The sequence below is a fragment of the Sorex fumeus genome, unplaced genomic scaffold, assembly GCF_029834395.1.
Source record: "Sorex fumeus unplaced genomic scaffold, SorFum_2.1 ptg000086l, whole genome shotgun sequence".
In the NCBI taxonomy this organism is placed as follows: domain Eukaryota; kingdom Metazoa; phylum Chordata; class Mammalia; order Eulipotyphla; family Soricidae; genus Sorex; species Sorex fumeus.
The window spans coordinates 30,838,905-30,855,025 of NW_026606143.1; the positions used below are offsets into that span (position 1 = coordinate 30,838,905).

At 37.1% G+C, this 16,121-nt stretch overlaps 1 pseudogene; it reads right to left on the reverse strand.

Annotated features, from left to right (window-relative positions):
* Positions 1–491: 491 nt before the first annotated feature.
* On the reverse strand, positions 492–591 carry LOC130039505 (uncharacterized; annotated as a pseudogene).
* Positions 592–16,121: the final 15,530 nt, after the last annotated feature.

Consider the following 16,121-nt stretch of genomic DNA (forward strand, 5'->3'; position numbering starts at 1 on the left):
CTGGTATTTGGCATATTGAGTACAACACGGGAAGTTTGCCAGACTCTGCCGTGCGGGCAGGACACTTTCATATCAGTTTGGAAATTATTTATTAAGCAGCTGTGTCTAATATGCCATGTTAGATGCCAGGGATACCTAGAACAAGTCAGGTTCTCCCTTGGGGAAAATTGGGAAAACTCCAAATGCTGGTTGACCTCTTCTTCAATATCTATATTGTGTTCAACTTGCAGCATCTAAGTTTTCCATGCTCGTTTGCTATAAGCCAGAGTAATGAAAAGGGCATCATGGAAATGTTTGAGAGTCATTAGGAGTCAGAACTAAAAGTGATGCACATCACTTCTGCTCATATTCCTTAATTCAATCTTAGTCAATGATCTGCACCTAATAGCAAAGGTTGAGAACAGGTACCTACCTGTGGGATCAAGACGAAGAAGAGAACAAAGGTTTGGTCATTAGCAGATTCTGCCACTGCACTTTCATTATGCACATTTTTGAAAAAGGAATGCTTCATGAATTTGCATGTCATCCTTGCTCAGGAGCCATGCTGATTTCTGTATCATTCCAAGTTTAGTATCTGCGCTGCTGAAGTGAACATGATTATGCACTCTTTTGATGAGATGACTACAACAAACGCACGAGATCCTTTAGGCTTAAAATAGCGATTTTACAAGATTCAGACTTGGTTGCATTTTAGCCTAGAGCTTCAATGTTTCTTAATGTATAGCTCCTAGACCAGCAATATTAGCATTACATGGGAATTTAGAGATACATGTTAATGGATATGATCTCAGACTACTAAAGGGACTCAGAAAATGTAAATTGGGGGCAATTTGTGTTTTGAAAGTTATTTTTCTAATTAATCATTAATGTATCACTTAGTGTGATATCTGGAAATCTTAATAGCTAACTAGAATGATCAGCATTAAAGTTATTTTTATTTCGGGCTGGAGCGATAGCACAGTGGGTAAGGCGTTTGACTTGCATGAGACCAACCCGGGTTCTATTCCTAGCATCCCATATGGTCCCCTGAACACTGCCAGGAGTAATTCCTGAGTGAAGAGCCAAGAGTAACCCCTGTGCATCGCCAGGTGTGACCCAAAAAGCAAAAAAAAGTATAAAGTATAGAAAAAAGTAATTTTTATTTCATATACAAGAATATTATTTGCTCTGATTTAATTTTTAAATAATTGTATGTTTATTTTCAGCATTAATTGCACATGCAAAATTTTTTTCTATTTTCTCATGCAAAATTTTAAGCATATTTATCTTCAACAGTCCTAATAATTTGATTTTTTAAGTGATAGACATTCAGTAACTATTGATTTAATACAGTGGGGAAAAATATTGTGCAATAATGTTTCTCATTAAGTAGAAGATACATAGAAAATACCTCTAGATAGTGAAACTATTTTCATTCTCAGTATGTTGTGAGACTTAAAACCTGTTATCATATGAGGAATTTTACTTTGACACATTTGTAAATTATTAGTTAGAAATTATTAGTTATAATGAAGATAGATTCCATATTACTTAAATAACTTTATTGGTCAGTTACTATATATAATATACACTAAAAGACATTAAGTATAACTGATTATATCACAGGAGTTAAAGGAATTAAAACATATTTAGTGGACTAGAGTGATAGTTCAATGGGTCAGGCATTTGCTTTGCATGTGGCTGACCCAGGTTTGATCCCCAGCATTCCATTTGGTTCCCGGATCACTACTAGGATTAATTCCTCAGTGTTGAACCAGGAATAACCCTTGAACATCACAGGGTATGGCCCAACCCTCCAAAATAGATAAAATAAAATAATAAAATAAATCTAGAGTAAGTTTTAGTGCTTCAAGAAATTATTAGTTCTGAATAGAACTAGTTTCATGCTGAAGTTTATACATATTTGGAGTCCCCAAGTGGAACTCAAGAGGTTTGGAGTTTGCCCCTCAATTCTCAACCAACCAGGTTATCAGTTCAGTGCAAGGACTGAGGATGTGGTGCCGTTTGTGCCTTGCAGTTACGGGATTATCTGGCTCACCACAGTAATACTTGGGGAACCATGTGGTTCTGGGATCACAGCTGGTTCCATTCAAGACGTGCCATAGCCCCTATACTGTCTTCCCACCCCCAGAAACTATACTGAAAGTGTGATGTTTCTAGAATGTTGCCTCCATAACAGTATCTCATATTAATATTTTGCTAGTAATCTTAAAACTCTCCTTTAGATTCTTGCTTTGGAATTTCTATTATCCACAGGTATTTATTGCATCGTTTATCTTTCAACAGCTTCTTTTCTCTTGCTCCCACAATTTCTACCTACATTGACTTTGTAAAAGCAAATAGATCATAACGGAAGAAAGGATTTTCCAGTTTTGAATGATAATCAAACATGAAAATCTAGCTGCATATGATAAAAATTTTTCACTAGTTTTGTCCTTGATTCTGTTAGCATTTTTAACATTACATCTAACAATGTAAACATGTAGCTAAATTATACAAATAATCAGAAAACCAGAAAATGCTTTATCAAATATATATATAATAGAAAATAAAATTATCCAATGATTCTAGATCTCCGTAGTCAAGGGGAATATAAAACTGAAGCATGAAATTCATGTAGTATGAATTTCACTGGTGCAACTAATCATTTCTTCATAACCAGATAAAACATCAGTTGGTATTATTAAATAAAGTAGGTGACTCATGTGCTATTGACCAAATTCTAATAGCTAATTGGCAGTGATTCATTATAAACCCTATCCACCCACAGTGATAATTGTGGATAAAGGAATTTTAATTAGTTGTGTAAGACTAAAGTCTCATATACTTTGCATGGAGTCAGGTCTCTTTCATTTTTTAAAATTCTCCTCTTAGATTCTTGCTTTGGAATGTCTATTATCCACAGGTATTTATTGCATCGTTGATCTTTCAACCTCTTCCTTTCTCTTGCTCCCACAGTTTCTACCTACATTGTCTTTTGTAAAAGCAAATAGATCACAATGGAAAAAAAGATTTTCCAGTTTCAAATGATAATCTAAACAGGAAAATGTATTTGCATATGAATTTGTTCAAAAATTTTTACTAGTTTTGTCCTTGTTTTTCTTAGGGTAGTTAGAGAGGATAATTTTGGATATTTTTAGGGGGGATTGGGCCACAACTGACCATGTTAGGGGTTACTCCTGGCTCCATATTCTGGATCACTCCTCAGGGGACTTGAGGAATCGTATGGGATTCTGTGGTTGGAACCTGCTTCAGCTGTGTGTAAGGCAATCGCCCTACCCACTGTACTGTATCTCTGTCCCCCAATTTTGGATATTGACTTGGATTTCCAACCACTATGCTATGCTTACTCCAACACTGGCTTCAAGATAATGTCTAATGATTTCAAAGCACTTATCTTTTTTGTTTGTTCTATTCTGGTTTTAGGACAGACGCAGTTGTGCTCAGGGCTTACTCCTCGCTCATTGCTCAAGGATCACTCTTGAAGGTGCTTGGTGGACCATATGGGTTGCTGGGAATAGAACCCAGGTTGGGTACATGCAAGGCAAGCCCCTATGTTATGTGCTATTTCTCCAGTCCCCCCAAAGTGCTTATCTTACTTATAACACACAGTACATCATTGATATCACCTGGGGTGGGAGGTGGCTGGACTGGGAATGAGGAAAAATGCTCTTTTCCTTCAGATTATGTCCTGACTGCTCAGAAATATACCTAAATATCCCTAAGCTGGGATGAATGCGATTATGGAGGATAATAAAATTAAAATTCTAAAAAATTAGAATGAGGTCTGGCTGGAGTTTAAGGTGAATGAGTTAATCATGTGCCTGATTAAATTAGCATCGCACAGAAGTGGAGCCAGAAAAGGGGTAGAGTGTAACAGCTCTCTTCCCTCTGGGGTGACTTTTCCATCTGTACACTGTAGGCCTGCTACTACATAATCAGCAGTGACAGATCCCAAGATGACAGGTGGCAGAAGAATACAGAAGAGTTTTGTTAGCCAAATCCTGCAATATGTATTTTGGGAGATGCCACTTGATCATACTTTCCCCTTACCTGTGAGCAGAAATTAAACAGATAAATAATATTCTTTCCCACAGGACTTCTCTGTAAGGGGGAGTGGTTCATTAAATACAATCATCGGGAAGGGTGCATAAATGAGGGTGCAGATGTTTTTGGTATCTGGATGTCTATCCTTCTACAAATCTAATTCTATATTTACCTAACTTCCGATTATAGTTCACAAATTTTAGTGGGATACCAGGATGGAGAACATAGCCAAGATTAAGCCTGTTGTGGTCTGAATATTTGTGTCCTCCTCAAAACTATGTTGAAATGTAATGCTGAATATGGAGCTATTAAGGAGTGACAATTATGTGACATACTTAGGCCTTGCGGGTGGAGCCGTCATAAATGGGATTACTGTTCTTAGAAAAACATTCTCAGAGATTCCTAACCTTTTTCCCCACTGAGGACACTGTGAGAAGGCCTAAGCTCTGTATGAATTAGGAAGAGGACACCTACCGGGGCACAATTGTGCTGGACTTTGGCCCTCCTAGCTTCCAAGGTTGTGGGAAATAAATTTCTGCTTATGAAATTCCCAGTCTGTGGTGTTTTGTTATAGCAGTCTAAATGCTCTAAAAATCAATATGTAATATTTACTATTAATATTATATGCCCGGCAAGCTACCGAGAGTATTTGATATGCCAAACACAGTAACAACAAAGTCTCCAATGGAGACGTTACTGGGCCCGCTCGAGCAAATTATATGCAAAGGTATTCAATGCATTGCTTTTTCCAAGACCCAAATGATTAGTGCATTATGAGTGCCCAATGCTCTTATGCAGTGGTGGAAGAAAGTGGATACTCTGGTGGAGGGCAAACACTCTGGTGGAGGGTGTGGTATTGGATCATTGTATGCTGTGAAACCCTATCACTAACAGTATTAAATCAATCACAGTCTTCCAGGCACACTGAGGCTTTGCCTAGGGCTGGGGAAAAGACATTTTTTTCTCACTTTGTTTAAACTTAAATGGCGATAGTGTTTCTGTTACTATGTCTATACTGCTATTATGTGAAGCCTGAGACTCAAGCAATTAAAAGAGGAAGTCATAGTGGTATGTGGTATGGAGAGTAATGTTAGAGGTATGGAGAGAAAACAAGTCTCAATCTTGGTTTCTTTTGAAAACTCCAGTGAGCTTGTAGCAGTCCTACCTATGGAAGAAGCCTCTCCTAGACTTCAGTTGTGTAAATCAATAAATTCCTAATTTCCTTCTTGTGTAACTAGTTTAGTTTGGTAGTTCTGTAATTTTTAGCCCAAATTCCCTAGCTGACACAGGTCTAAATACCACTCAAGTATCTCTGCAGTTAAACATTGATACACAATTTTATGGGGCCCTTACTTTTAGATACTGATTAATTATAAATTAAAGATTAACTTTGCAGAAAGGTATATTGGATGGTCCAGCATTTTATACTTTTCCACTTGTGAAGCTCCTAGAAATATATCTACTAATTAGCTTGCAAGTAATCAATGATGGCCCATGGTCATTACCATTACCTAACTCTAGCTAATTCTTGGTGTCTATGTTATATATCATTCATGAAATTTTATGACAATAGTCTCATATTAAGTGTAAAATAAGAATAATTACATTATCTGTCATAGAATAAAATGAAAAGAAGAAATCTGAAACTTCATGAAAAGTCACTAAAAATAACTAACTAGGAAAGCTCAAATATGAGACTTTAACAATTTTACTGAGAAATAATTTGTAAAATTATTTGGAATAATTTTAACTACTCAAACTTTTATTCTTTATCAGGATTTTATGTTGCTTAAGGTATTTCAGCTATTTTCATTCATACTCAATGTATGAAATAAGATATAACAGTAGTTTTAAAGAAATAATTATTTAATAAATACTGTATTTCTAAAAATATTATGCAGACTAGTAATTTTAGATAGCTTAATCTCTTTTTGCTCGAGCGGGCCCAGTAACGTCTCCATTGGAGACTTTGTTGTTACTGTGTCTGGCATATCGAATACTCTCGGTAGCTTGCCGGGCTCTCCGAGAGGGGCAGAGGAATCGAACTCGGGTCGGCCATGTTGGCCGCTTGTAAGGCGAACGCCCTACCCGCTGTGCTATCCGAGTGGTAATGTTTAAAAATTGATCTCATTACTAAAGGATTAGCTCTCAGTTGACCCACTTAAAAGAACTTTGTTGTACCTAAAATAAAGAAATGTTAATGTTGGTCTTTCCAAAAGAGACCACAGGCACATGAAGATTAATTTCAAACTGCAAATAATAGAAAAATACAAAAATTCACTAATTTTTAAAGAAGTCATTTGAAGTAACAAATAAATGTCCAGATATAAATCTGCAAAGTTTTTTTTTCAATATGATGAGTAAAAGAAGGAATTTGATCTCTGCCTACCCACTGTATTTTTTAAACAATACCTCAAGGTTGATAAACCACAGCACTCCACTCATAAATGATCAGTTATATTCACAAGAGCTAAATGTATTATTTCTGAAACTGTCAGCTCAGTCTTGATGTGAGTAAAGAGCATTAAAGTGACCATGAGTTGCAGTGAGCCAGCAATACACAATTGTTTCTTGGAATCAAATGATTCATTTTGTAATCTTAACTCTACTAGTGACAAGCTACAACTTACAAGTTAGACCTTGGAAAGTTTACATACCTTCTCCAATCTTTAGATTTATTATCTATAAGATGAGTCCATTAAATCTTATATAACATCACCTATATTTTTTACGTAATAATTCTTGCCATTTGTAAAGTGTTTCTCTGTGTTGGGGGGTACTATACTAAATACACACACATATCCATATATACCATTAAAGCCTATAAGTGCAGGAAAGGTATTTTTTCTTTTTTTTCCGGGGGGAGCATACTCTGCGGTCCTCAGGGGTTACTCCTGGTCCTCAGGAATCACTCTTGGCAAGCTCATGGAATGTATGGGATGCCCGGGTTACATGCAAGGCAACACCTTACCATACTATCTTGCCAGCCTCTAAATAAGGTGTTTTTGTCATAATTTTTATACATGAAGTCTGAGGCTCAGATAATTTAAACATCTCACTTAGAGTCTCATAACGTTTGTCTATGGTCAATCTTGGATCAGAGTAAAAGCCTTTCATTTCCATAGATACTGAGCCTAACCCACAAAATTAAACAATACATGTTACAATAAACAATACATGTTACACTTTTAAATGCAACTTTTAAAAAACTTGCTTTAATACTAGTATATAACACGGTTGGTTTTTCCTGTAGTTTCTCACTTCAGCAGACTACATATCTTACCCATCATCAAATTTCCAGTCACCTGTCTCATCCACCACATCTCCTTAGACAAACACCATTCTCTTGCCAGTGTAAGGTTTTGTTTTTTGTTTTGTTCATTCATTTCTTTGTTTCTTTATGTTCTCTATTAATTCAAGCCAATTCTTTCACTTCGTTATTGCTGGCACTACAACTGTGTTCCCAGATCAGGGCATGGATTTTCCTGGCAGGAAGTGTCTGGATGTAGACAGGCTTAGTTCGGTGCTCCTCTGGATAGACTCACTTGGCCAGTAGAATAATGAGACATTTCTTGAACATTCCAGTTCATGTATAAGCAGAGCACCCTGAAAAGCATCAATGTGAGTATAGTAAGATTCAATGCACAGTTTATTCTGAAACTGTTTAAATCCTTTTTTAACTAAATTTTGATATACATGGTTTAAGCATAAATATATTAAAGTATTAAGTGTTATATGATATGGTGATAGCAATTCTTTTTTTTTTGCAGAGACAAAGAAAATGTATTCATTATATTATTGAAACCAAATGTGAAAGATAAAGAAATGGAGTTAACTTTAGTGCAATTAAACCCTGAAAGTTGACTATAATATTTTCCTGCTCCTGATTTCATGTTAGTGTTATTTTGTTAGTCCTTTTAGATAGCAATTCTTGACATCTATCCCCAAAACACAGAAACACAAATTTGAAAGAATATATATATATATATATATATATATATATATATATATATATATATTTCATCGCTGCACATAGTATAATAGCCAAGATATGGAAACAACCCAAATGCCCAACTACGGATGAGTGGATGAAGAAGTTTTTGTATATACGTATATATGTGTGTGTTCATATGTATGAGTATATATGTATATATGTGTGTGTGTGTGTCTTCCAGTAGCTAGACAGTTCCACCCACCAACTGCCATGTAACTCCATCAACTGCCAAGATCCAAAACTATAAAACCGTATTCATGGCCATGTGATCACTTATTGTCTAGTTCTCGCTCTCAGAGAACCCAGCAGGCTACTGAGAGTACCCTGCCTCATATATGCCTGACTGGGAACACCTGTATAGGTGATTAGAGGCTGCCCCCCAAGCCTCCATCCCCTCAGAGAGCCTGGCAAGCTACCGAGAGTTTCCCGCCTGCATGACAGAGCCTGGCAAGCTACCCATGGTGTACTTGATATGCCAAAACTAGTAATAATAATGGTCATCATTCCCCTGACCCTGAAAGAGCCCCCAATATGCCATCGGGCTACATTAGACCGTGACAGGGACAAATGGAGACGTTACTGGCACCTGCTCAAGCAAATCGATGAACAACGGGATGATAGTGATAGTGATATATATATATGCACACACATATATAGGTATAGATAGATAGATAGATAGATAGATAGATAGATGGAATACTATGCAACTCTAAGAAGAAATATACATATACACTGTAGCACTGTCCTCCCATTGTCAAATCGATGAACAACGGGATAATAGTGATAGTGATATATATATAGATATACACACATATATAGGTATAGATAGATAGATAGATAGATAGATAGATAGATGATGGAATACTATGCAACTCTAAGAAGAAATATGCATATACACTGTAGCACTGTAGCACTGTCCTCCCATTGTTCATTGATTTGCTCAAGCGGGCCCAGTAACGTCTCCATTGTGAGACTTATTGTTACTGTGTTTGGCATATTGAATACGTCACGGGCAGCTTGCCAGGCTTTGCTGTGTGGGAGAGATACTCTCGGTAGCTTGCTGGGCTCTCTGAGAGGGGCAGAGGAATTGAACTTGGCTCAGCCAGGCTGGCCGTGCACAAAGCAACTACCCTACTCTGTGCTATTGCTCCAGCCCATACATATACACATACATAAATATATGTATATATATATGTGTATATATATATATATACAGTGATGCACACAATGGAATACTATGTAGCTCTAAGAAGGAAAAAATGCAATTTTTAGCAACATGGATGGAACTAGAGGATATAAGTGAAGTCAATCAGAGGAATACAGAATGAACTCTCTCATATGTGGGAGAGTATGGAGAGTCATAGTCACTTACTGAAAATCATACTACTGTCAAATATTTGATCTCAAATTTGAACCCAAATTTATGTTCTCTTAAACAAGACCAGTGTTGTTACTTAGGTATATCTCCCGCTTTATTTATTTTAATATTTCTTATAAAATCATTAAGTGCCTCACATATATAAATATACATATATTTTATGTTGAAGAGACCAGGAGATATAGGTTTGGGCTGATTAAATACCAATGACCAATACCATAACATTATATTCATGCTAAAATGTTAATACTGTCAAGATTTGAAATATGAAAAGCTGGTTAGGGAAATACTGAGAATAGCTGGTATTTTCTGCTTCCTTGTTAAAATAAATAAGAAAATAGCTATTACATCTTTAAAACCATATAATGATTCAAATAAAGCAATGCAGAATGTAAAGATCTGTAACAGTCATATGCCACAGCACTCACATCCCACACATTTGAATGGTCCATAAAGAAAAATGACTTTGGTGTCTGCCATCTGTTCCCTGCATCCAGAATAAATACCATGGAAGGGACTGAGAATGAATTTTTATGTAAGAATTGTCACACAAAGAGCAAACATTAAAACTGAAATTGCAGCTCTCAGATGAGGGCCTGAACAATAGCAGAAGATGGGAGAAAGTCTAACAGCTGGCAAGTCAGGAAAAGGGAAATGGTAAAAATGAGCCTTATTATTTAACTTCTAAAGATAAAGTCATAAGCCACACAACCTAATCTTAACACTTTTGCCATTAGAGAAATGTCCTTTTGTGCTAACCACAGCCACTCATCTGGGTTCCATTCTTCCCTATTAGTTCTATTTATGATACGCTTTAAATGCCACCTCTTTTGTGCCATACTCTCTGATGCCCAGTCAACACTAATAAGTGCACTTTTTTGCTTCATAAAGCATCTTACTTGTGCTTCAATTTATCACTTTTTGGTTAGATTTGAGACCAAGTTGGAGCTTCTTGAAAACAGAGAACAATTATTTTTTATGTTCTGTGTTCATGCCAACTGCTAGCATAGGGCTGAATTCACACTAGGCTTTCATAAGGCTTGTTGAATTGAAATAAATCTGTTGAGGTTTAGATTTAAGAATTACTCAATTATAAATCTTTGTTTCCCAAATGACTAGTTCCTTTGGGGACAAGTTTAATTATAACAAAGTAGAAAGTCTAAATAATCTTCTTTAACTTCTGTTTTGCACTCGACTAGAATTTTGGCCTCCGAGTTGCACAAAGGAGCTCTTCAGAGAAAAAATCAGATGTTAAATATTAATATTTTAATATAACCTTGACTGAGCTATAGTTTATGTACCTTCAATTCTCCAAATAGTTAATCTGATTCATTGACAGATTTCCTGGAAAACCTCCGAAGCAAGTGCTTGTTCCGTTGACACTATGCATGTTGTCTATTCTGTGTTTGCTGCAACTGTTAGGGGTCTGGACAAGTAGGTATCTGATTTAAGAGAGAGCTCTGATTAATGCAACACCAAGGAAAGTGGATATGGAAATCTTGTAAATACGTGTAAGAAATGAAAAAGAAGAATAAGAGTTTCTGCAGAGAAATAATGAGATGAGAAAGAGAGAGGGGGAGAGCGTGAAGGAAGGATGGGAAGAGAAGAAGGGAGAAGAAGAACATTTCTTTGATATCATTTATTTGCTGGCTTATTCAATTTAGCCCCAAACTTAAACATTTTAAGGATATTTTGCAAAATGGCAGATAATGAGAACTCTTACTATTAGGGTATATAGACAGAGATAAAATGATTTAACCAGTATCAATTTTCAAACTTATGTGCTACTTTTGTCTCAACTAGTAAAGTAATTTTTTGGTTATTAGTAACATAAAACCAAATTCAACATTATTAAGGCACAGGATATTTATTATTTTACATCAAAATCTTCAGAGGTAAGAAAATTCCAAAGTTTATTTCACTCTTTTAAAGATTCTATATAAATTCAAGTTTTTAATGTTCTTTATGAAAGTTGGGTGTTCTTGGATATAAAATGACTACCTTTTTTTTACAACCACCATCACCTTTGCATATGGCCATGTTCAAAAGCAGGAAAGAAGGTTCTTTTCCACATTCTTTTTTTAAAAAAATTTTTTATTAGTGGAACACCATGAGGTACAGTTGTAAACTTACAAACTTTTGTGCTTGGGTTTCAGTTTTACAATTATCCAGTACCCATCCCTCCACCAGTGCCCATTCTCCATCATTTATATTTTTTTAAATTATTGTTAGTGAAACACCTTGAGGTACAGTTGTAGATTTACAAATTTTTGTGCTTGGGTTTCAGTTGTACAATGATCAAACACCCATCCCTCCACCAGTGCCCATTTTCCACCACCACGGGTCCCAGTATCCCTCCCACCCCCTATCCCCCACATTCTTATTTTATTAAAGGATCATGGTCTGAAAATTTACTTGTAGTTGAGTTTTAGGCATACAGTGTTCCACACCAATCCCAGCACCAGTGTCAATATCCCTCCACCAGTCTTCCAAGTTCCCTCTCATCCCCCACCCCCAGCCTATCATCTTGACAGGCATATTTTTAGTTTGGTTGTTGAAATTTGGATTTCTTGTTTTCAGTGTTGTTGACCCTGTGGTTCTGACATTTAGCTACAATCCTCCTTTATATCATTGATGTACTTGGATCCCTTTAATCCCTGCCGCCGTTGCTTGCCATCTTTTTCCTCCCTCTCCCAATGTGTTTCTTTTGCTGTCCTTAAGTGTTTCTTGTTTTACTTCTATTTCTCCTTTTATTTTTTTCCTGAGCCACATCTGGAGGAGCTTGGGGGGATATTTCTGGCTCAGTGTTCAGGGTCACTCCTGCTTGTACTTGGGAGACCATGAGATGCTGGGGATTGAGCCCAAGGCTTCCACATGCAAAGAATGTTCTTCCTGTTTCTTATTTAAAGAGAATCAAGAATGGAGAAAGAGTGATAGTAAAGCAGAGAGTTATTTACCTAGAATGTGGATGACCTAGCTCTGATCATTAGCATTCTAAATGATTCCGCAAGCCCTGAAAGGAGTGACCCTGAGCGCAGAGCCAGGAGTGTCCCAGCCATCACTGGGGTGGCCCCAAACAAAACAACAACATAAAAAGAAACTAAACAAATAAAACGCTTACCCAAAGTATTCCTCTATGTGTGATCACAAGACAATCTGTTTCCATTCAAGAACAAGTTGGTGATTAAATCACGTTATTTATTTGATAAACTGAGAAATCACCTATTGAGGCTAGGGATAGCATCTCTCTAAAGTTTTAATACACTATATGGAAGAGTTATGTAAGTGTATTATTTGAAGGGGGAAAGGGGTCAAGTGTCCTGAGGAGGCAATGAATCTGGATGTTATAACCACTTTGTTTTATATATAAAATAGAAACGGTATTAAGAGTTTCACATACACACATAATTGCACTTGAGATAATTCTGAACATGGGCGCCTTGATTGTTCATTGCCAGAGAAAAAGAGAACATTCCAGAATGAACAAGGTACATGAGGCAATATTTGAACCTTAGGGGAATAGGAAAGATAGATTGATGAAATACAAATGATTATCAGAGAAAATTCAACAAGGAGCAGGAAAAGATAAAAGACAACCTTATTTAAGTATGACCTTTTTCATAATCCCATAAAAGAATAAGGCTAATTATTCTGAAATCCAATTGAAGTGTTGGATTGAAATCCAATTACCAGTGGTAATCAGATAAAAGTCTTTTTAAAATTAAAGATAGAATTTTTCAGAATAATATAGACTGTGTATACAGTAGAGTTATCTTCTTAGAATTTATATTGCAAGCTTTTTGAAGTAGCAATTTGTTATTCAGCCTAGTTTGGGTTCTGTGTGAAACATGCAGAGGTGGACTAGCTAAATTTAAATGCACTACTCTTGAATGGGCTGGAGCTATAGCACTGTGGGTAAGGCATTTGCCTTACACATGGCCGACCTGGGTTTGATTCCTCCACCCCTCTCAGAGAGCCCAGCAAGCTACTGAGAGTATCTCGCCTGCATGGCAAAGCCTGGCAAGCTCCCTGTGACGTATTCAATATGCCAAAAACAGTAACAACAAGTCTCATAATTTGTTTTGAGACATTACTGGTGCCTGCTCGAGAAAATCAATGGACAATAGGAGGACAGTGCTACAGTGCTACTCTTGCATAGGTTTCTGCATGTATTAATTATAATTAGTACTAGCATTTTACACCAGTTATATTAATTCGAGAGACTCCCAAGCGGTACTCTGGGGTGGTCCTGGAGACTGGGGTGGTCCTGGAGACCACTATTATAATTCCACTATTATAATTCTATAGACCACTATTAACATGCATTAATACATGCACTAGATAGTTTAATTCTATGGTCTCACAATGAGGTGGTGCTTTGACTCTGGGATTCTGGAGACAAACAAAATGACTCCTGAGCTCAGGGGGCCTTCAGGACTACACGTAGTAATGCACAGGGGATCAAGCCGTTCTGGGAAGAGCCAGGTGTAGGTGCGTGAATCCCCATTATTGAACATTCATTCCTTTTCAGCTTTGCTCAGAAGTTACGATATAAGTGATTTACGCTATTGATTCTTTCTTTTTCTTCATCTCTACATACAAAAACCCAGTACTGATATCGGTTAAGGATATTTTGAGACACAATTCCACAACATCTTTCTCAGAATTTTCCCTGGTAAAATGGCATTGTTTTTAAAGGGGTTACTCCCCACTAGATTCCAGTAAGAAGAAGAAATAGTATAGTAATATTCATAATATTTACTAGTTTTTGTAGAACTAAGACTAACTTCACTGTGCAGTTTCTCCTGTTACCTTTTGCTTCATGCAAGGACTGGAAAGAAAAGAACAATTCTACCTATAGAACTGTTTAATTGACTGTCACTTGTCATTTCTTTTTTACCAACAACATTATGTTATGGAGAACTGTGAGGAGATAGTTTCACTGTCTATATGACAGAGAAGAGAGAAACAGGAACAACTTTACATTTTGCACAGTGCAGAGTTCTTTCGAATAATATGTTAACTTTTGTCAGAAGAGATTATAATAGGTTTTTTAAATAAAATAATTTATTTCTGACTTTAGTAAGTTTTAAATGGTGTCATTTACTAAAATTTAAGTCATTAGATTAAAATTCCTCTTTCATGAAATGCCTATACTTTTTAAAAAAATTTTTATTAGTGAAACACCATGAGGTACAGTTGTAGATTTACAATTTTTTGTGCTTGGGTTTAGATTATACAATGATCAGATACCCATCCCTCCACCAGTGCCCATTTTCCACCACCATGGATAATATCCCTCCCACCCCCATCCCCCCCATTCCACCTTGCCTCTGTGGCAGGGCAATCCCCTGTGTTCTCTCTCTCCTTTTGGGTGTTGTGGTCTGCAAAAGAGGCATTGAGTGGCAAACATGTTCAGTCCATAGTCTACTTTCAACATGCATCTCCCCTCCTGGGAGGATCCTCCAAACACCCTTTATTTGGTGCTCCCTTCTCTATCTGAGCTGCCCTTTCCCCTAGAATACCCGGCTGGCCTCTAAGCTATGGAGTAATCCTCCTGGTGCTGATCTCAGCTATTCTCAGGGAAATACCTATACTTTTGTACTCCTAAGTTCCTCAACTCTGGGAGGGCACTATCAACTTAATAGTTAAATCAAATGGACAGAGTCCATGTCCTGTATTGTGCTGACAGCATTTCTCATTATCCTTAAGATTTCTTACAGAAGCATGCATGCTCCTAGTATCTCTTGTTCTAATGAGTAAGTTTCTATGACTTTTCTTTTCAATGCTTCAAATAGAAATATAATGAAAGTCATATTTTTGGCTTTAACATATTTTTCAATTAAAATTTTTTAAATTAATTTTTGAGTGTTCATATTTTACAAAGTAAAATAAATCAAAGAAAATTAATTTTAACATTATGTCTTTTTAAACCCAATGTGTTAAAAATATTGATTAAACGGGTGGCACCAGCCAATTCAAGTGCTGAGTATCTGCATGTGGCTAGTAACTGGAGAGACTTGGGGTGCCATATTTAGTCTTGGGGATCCAGCAGCATTAACTCCGTTCAAACTTCTACAACCTCACATTTCACTTCTCACTTCTAATGATATGTTTCTTCTCTTTTAGCCAACTCTTTTTTTGGGGGGGGGGGGGTCAAAACCGGCAATGCACTGGAGTTACTCCTAGTTCTGTACTCAGGAAATACTCGTGGCGGTGCTGGGGGACCATATGGGATGCTGGGAATCAAATCCTGGTCGGCCATATGCAAGGCAAACACCTTACCCGCTGTGCTATCCCTTCAGCCCCTTGGTCAACACTTTTTATTTAAATTTTATTGAATCACCATGAGAAAGTTACAAGCTTTCATGTTTGCGTTACAATAACACAATGATCAAACACCCATCCCTCCACCAGTGCACATTTCCCACCACCAATCTCCCCAGTACACCCCCCTTCCCACCCTCCCCTTGCCTCCATGGCAGACAATATTCCCCATAATCTCTTTCTACTTTTCTCTGTCTCATTTTCTTAGTGATCCCTTCTCTGTCCCAGCTGCCTTCTCCCCCCCCCCCCCCCCAACCCACTCATGAGGCAGGCTTCCAGCTTCTTGGCCAACTCATAGCATAGAATCATGGTCACAATCACGATCATCCTGTTGTTCGCCGATTGCCTCGAGCAGGCACCAGTAACGTCTCCTTC